Source organism: Echinops telfairi, unplaced genomic scaffold (genome assembly GCF_000313985.2).
Source record: "Echinops telfairi isolate 266 unplaced genomic scaffold, ASM31398v2 ScPeMD7_5805;HRSCAF=6673, whole genome shotgun sequence".
Lineage (NCBI taxonomy): Eukaryota > Metazoa > Chordata > Mammalia > Afrosoricida > Tenrecidae > Echinops > Echinops telfairi.
The window spans coordinates 2,347,838-2,353,663 of record NW_022109704.1 but is presented as its reverse complement, the minus strand read 5'-3'; positions in this window follow the sequence as shown (position 1 = coordinate 2,353,663).

The window sequence follows — 5,826 nt, the reverse complement described above, 5'->3', positions numbered from 1 at the left end:
AATTGGGAGCCCAGTATGTAATGATAATGTTTAGGATTGTAGTTTAATGACCTTGTAACATGTGTCATGTAGCCTTTCATGCCTGTGAGCACATATCCCTTTGTTTACTGCACCACCCAACAAAAAACTTGTTCTCTTATAATGTATGCTACCCAGGTGCTGGTGTGTCTCTGATTCATGAATCTATGTTTTAATAAAGCTCTTTACTTTTGAAAAAAAAGAAGAAAAGAAAGAAAGAGAGATTTATATCAAAAAATGACTCACACAATTGTAGAAGTAGGTAAGTCCGGTCCATTTCAAGCCTGTTGATCAGATGTGAAGCCGGAGGCTCTTCTGGCTCAGGAGCTGACTAGTCAGGAGACAGGAAGACCAACCAGAAATCAAGGAGACACTAGGTTGGTGAACTCAGAGGCAGCTGAAATCATGCCCAGGGTCAACAGATCAGGCTTGTAACTACAGAATCCAATGAATCTGAGGCCAGAAGGTCAGATGGCAGGTTCTTGATGGCTTCCAGGCCATGACTCTCTGTTCTGGTGATATGAGTTAGACTACTACTGTTCACCTGACCTACAAGTCTTCTGCTTATACAGATCAAGCAGTTTTTTATGTTTGTTTGTTTTGTTTTTGCTTAGGGTTAGGATTAAGGTTAGGGTTAGACTTAGGGTTAGGGTTAGGGTTACAGTTACGGTTAGGGTTAGGGTTAGGGTTTAAATAAGTTTTCCCTCGATTTCACTTCAAGGGGCACCCTGCCTAAGTAGTCAATGCCAGAAGCCCCTACGAGTCAGGCTGTGCTGATTACTGCGTTGACTCTGCTCTCCTTACCATGACTACCTTGTCTCTGTTGTTTAAGAGCTGCCACTTGGTCCCTATCACTGTGGGTGCAATCAGCCCCATTGTATTTAAAAAGCAATGACTACCCAGGTCATAGATGCAGACTAATAGCGACCTACAGGGCGGAGCAGCACTGCTCCTGTGAGTTTCCAGACTGGGACTATAACTCTTTCTGGCAATAGCTGTCCTAATTCCTTTCCGGTATTTCCCACTGACCATCACTCACATAAAATAGTCTTTAGAGGTGCGGGGGCTCCCTTCCCAAATGTGTTCCTCACTGTCCTCAGGAGGAAGACGACTTTCAACTTCCATGAAGAGTTCGTCTTGGAAACTCACAGGAGCAGTTTTGAGTTGGCATTGACTCAATGGCAGTGAGTTTGGTTTTGGTAAAATATATGTCTGTAGAGGCACTCCATGTGTGGGTTTGTTGGTACAAAGCCTAACACACATATGCTCAAGAACAAATGATATTGAAAGAAGGCCAAACTGCATGGAAGGCACTGAGGAAAAGCCAAGATCCTGGAATTGAGGAAATAGCAACGGAGATATTTCCGCAAAGAATGCAACTCTGAATGTGTTCAGTCCTCTGTGCAAAGAAACCTGGAAGGCCAGCTGCCTGGAATAGGTCCATATTTTTGTCCATTCCAAAGAAAATCCATCCAGGATTGAGCCATGTCATTACCATCACCAGCAAGTAAAGTTTTGCTGAAGACCATTTTTAAATGTCGCCACAGTACGTCAACAGGGAACTGCCATAAAGTCAGAAGAGGGCATGGAATGAGGGATATGATTGCTGACGTCAGAGGAATCTTGGCTGAAAGCAAAGAATGCCAGAAAGGTGTGTACGTGGGCTTTATTGACTGGGCCAAGGCATTCAGTTGTATGGATCAAAACAATGCAAAGAATGGGAATTTCATAACACTTAATTATGCTCATGCAAAACTAAAAATGGCATGGTGGCAGCATCTGATCTCTGATTTCTTAAGCGGGGGAGGAACGTCAAAGTCAGCTTCAGCCCAAGGCCAATTCTGACAGTGAGGTCAGAGCCGCCTCCACCTCTCCCCTTCTTTACCAATTCTGACACATAGGCTCCATCCCAAGATACTGTTTACTTCCCTGCTGGGTTGTTACTTTGTTGCAATGGCTACACAGAACTCAAAGGCCATACTCATGATTATGAGGTTTCTTTAGGAAATAACTGGTTACAATTCACAATGAGAAATGCTCACAATGCAATTCTTTGGTCAGGACAGTCAATTCTCATAGCCTGCTTGGGCAAGGGTTACAAAACTCTTTTAGCTCTCAGCCTTTCAGCTCCCAGAACTCTTGGATTCGGTTCAGCTTGTAAGGCCACCAATTAAGCAACCACTCTGCTAGTAGCTTGTCAATTTGGCCACTAAGCTCCTCCTTGATTCCACCCCTACCCCATTAAGTGCCTGGAAGCAATTCCCTCCCCAGCAAGCCTCCTTGATGTGAGCACCCAGGTTCTTGCTCCATGGGCCAGGTTGCCACCCCCTAGCTCCAGCTCTTGGTCCTGTTGCCTCGGCTGCCCTGGCTTCTCTGACTTCTCGGCTCTCTGCAGTGTCACAGGTCTCTGTCTCTTGCGTCGAAGAAGTTCAGCACAGGATTCTCGGGGCCCAAATGTGCCATTCCACTCCGGGCTGTTCTTTTCATATTCATAAATAATTTTATTGGGGGCTCTTACAACTCTGATAACCATCCACACACCCATTGCTTCTCTTTTAATCGAAGTGAGAGCCCGCTGCTTCTGAGATGGCTCATTTTATGCCGAGGGGTGTGGTAACCTGACCAACCCCCATGGGAGGGTTCTGTAGCTCATGTGAGTGGTCCTAGGGGACTCTGTGCCTTCTTTACAAACTATCTATTTGGATGCTGTCATTGTGGCGCTCTGGAGGCAGAATTGGCAGCTTGAATCCCCTAGTTGCTCCACAGGAGAAGGAAAATTAGGCTTTGTGCTCCTGTAAAGATATACAGGCTTGGAAACTCAAGGGGGCAGTTCTGCTCTGTCCTGGAGGGTCGCTATGAGTCAGACCAGACTTAATGGCATTGCCTTTGCTGTTTCTCACCATTATTTGGTGAGAGTTACAAAGCCAATAGGCAGGTGAGCCACATCCAGTAATCCCCTGCATTGCAAGAAACTGCACACAAGGGACCACTGTGTGGTTTCCACGCAAGAAAGGTGTCAGGTACCTTATTTACAAGCTATCCAATCCTGTAGTGAGGCACACATTTGCATAATCCTACCCAGTCCTATAGGGGAGCCCTGGTTACTCATTGGGCTGTATGTAATTCACAAAGTCAGCAGTTCAAACCCAGCAGAAAGATGGTGTTTTCTACTCCTGTAAAGTTACAACCTCGGAAACCTACAAGCCAAGTCTACCTTGTCCTATCGCAGTGGTTCTTAACCTTCCTAATGCCACGACCCTTTCACACAGTTCCTCATGTTGTGGTGACCCCCACCCAACCATCCAATTATTTTTATTGCTACTTCAGAACTATAATTTTGCTACTGTTATGAATTGGGAAGCCCCTGTGAATGTGTCGTCTGACCCCCCAAAGGGGTCGTGACCCACAGGTTGAGAACCGCTGTCCTACAGGGTGGCTGTGAGTTGTCAGTGAGCTTGTTTGTATGAGCTCGTGTCCTGTAGGAGCCCTGGTGGTGCATGCATTGGGCTACTAATCTGAAGGTCAGCCACTCAAAACCACAAGTGTTTCTGCCCCTTAAAGAATTACAGCCATAGAACCCGCTGGGGCAGTTGACACTGTCCTGTAGGGTCGGTGTGTCAGGTCGATGCAATGGCAGTGACTTTGATGTGGTGTTTGGTTCATCAGGTCTGTATGCTTTCACGGTACTTGTCAAATCTATCTGCTGAGCAAATAACCCAAGAAGCTAGACTAGGTGAAGAAGGACACACCGTCAGGGATGGAGGAAGACTCATTAAGTAACCTGCATCTTGCTTGTGAACAGTAAGAACTTGAAGTACTTACTGATGAAGATCAAAGACGACAGCCTTCAGCAGAGATTACCACTCAACATAGAGAGAATAAAATTCCTTACTACTGGACCAAGTAATAGCCTGCGAAACAGGGAAAATATTGAAATTGTCATGGCTTTTTATGTTACTTGGACATGGGTCAGAACCAATGATGTACTGCATTGAGAAAATCTACTGCAAAAGACCTCTTTAATGTGCTGAAAACAAAGATGTCACTTTGAGGACTAAGATGTGCTTGAACCAGTGTCAGGGGAGCCAGCCCCTAACAACCATCATGTGTGAGGGTAGACCAGCCCTTAACACATCATCACAGGTCCGGTAGGCGCAATTGTACAGCGATAATAAGTAAAAGTAAAGTCATGGAGAGCATGAGAGATAGAAGAGAGATTGAAATAATGGAGTCAGACACATTTCATAGTAGCATGCTCACCTCAGCCTCACTTGGTGGTCCACGTGGAGAAAAAGAGAAAGAGATTTATTGCTAGCCAAGGTTTTTATATTCTCTGGGGATGTGCAAGCCCCCTAATTACAGGTGAAGACAAACATCACAGGAAAGGGTTGTGCTATATGTAATACAGTAATGGGAGGGGGGTGATCCAGGATTATCCCTGTAATAGGAAGGGGAGATAATTGGGGTACACAAGTGACAAGATGGGCAGTTCCTAGATTCAGGGAGGCAGCTTAATTTTGGATGTCACTGAGCCAATTTGACCAGTTCTCTGGCTATTATCAGTAGGGTGTAAACCTCACCTTCAGGAACCAAACCAAGCCTTTAGGAAGAAGTAGCCCATTGTCCGTAAGAGCAGGGAGTGGGCCCTACCTGTGGTGGGCCCAGACAGTTGTCTGGCCACTGACTGCCTTCATTTACCATTAGCTACAAGCAGTGTCCTAAGTCTGACATTTATTTGGGGGAGGTGACTTGGGAGAAATCTTTCTGTTTCCCACAATCACAGGCTTGGCAGGTGCAATTGTACAGCGATAATACATAAAGATTACAGTAAAGTCATAGTGAATAAGAGAGAAGAGAGAAAGTAAAATGAAGGAGTCAGACACACTTCATGGTAACACGCTCATCTCAGCGTTGCTTGGTAGTCCACCTGGGAATGTGGAAGGTGGGAATGGCAGGGGAGAGGGAGCAGGGAAGGAGGACACAGGAGAGGGGTCAGGGGAGAGAGAGTGATTTATTACTAACCAAGACTTATATACCTTTTGGAGGTGTACAAGCCCCCTAATTAGAGGTAAAGACATACATCACAGGAAGGTAAAGACATACACTACAGGTAAAGACATACACTACAGGTAATGCAGCAATAAGAGGGAGAGGTCTAAGGGTATACATGAAATAGGAAGGGGAGGGATTAGGGGCACACATGTGGCAAGATGGGTGGATCCTAGATTCAGAATGGCAGCCTTACTTTGGATGTCACTGAGCAGGTTTGACTGGTCTCTGGATCTCCATGGAAACAATTCCTATCCTTTTCAGTAGAGTGTGAGCCCCACCTACAGGGGACCACACAGTGGTCTGATGGCTGAATGCCTTCAGGGGAAATATCTCTGACCACCTGACCTCTCACCATGTGCTGGCAAAAATTCAGGCTATGGCAAACATTTTGAGTCCAGGCCCGGGGATAAAGTCACCCTATGCACATCTTCTATTGGAGGAAGGTATGAGAGGTGTTGGATGCTGCAGTGGGAAGAAATAGAGCAAATACGAATGCCTGCTTCAATAGGGAGATAGAATCAACCATGTGCTCACTTTCAGGCAGCAACACTTTAAGGGGAGACTCTGTGGAAATGATAGATTAACTCAGGAAAATGTACTCAGACTATATCTCCAACTACCAGAGTGGTGGCCTTCCTACCTTGGAATACTGATCTTCCGGATTCCCTCTGTTCCAGTCAGGGAATAGGTCCCAGTGATATTTCCCTCAGTGTGAGTTTCCCACATCTCCTGATCTTATCATTATCATTGAGAGCC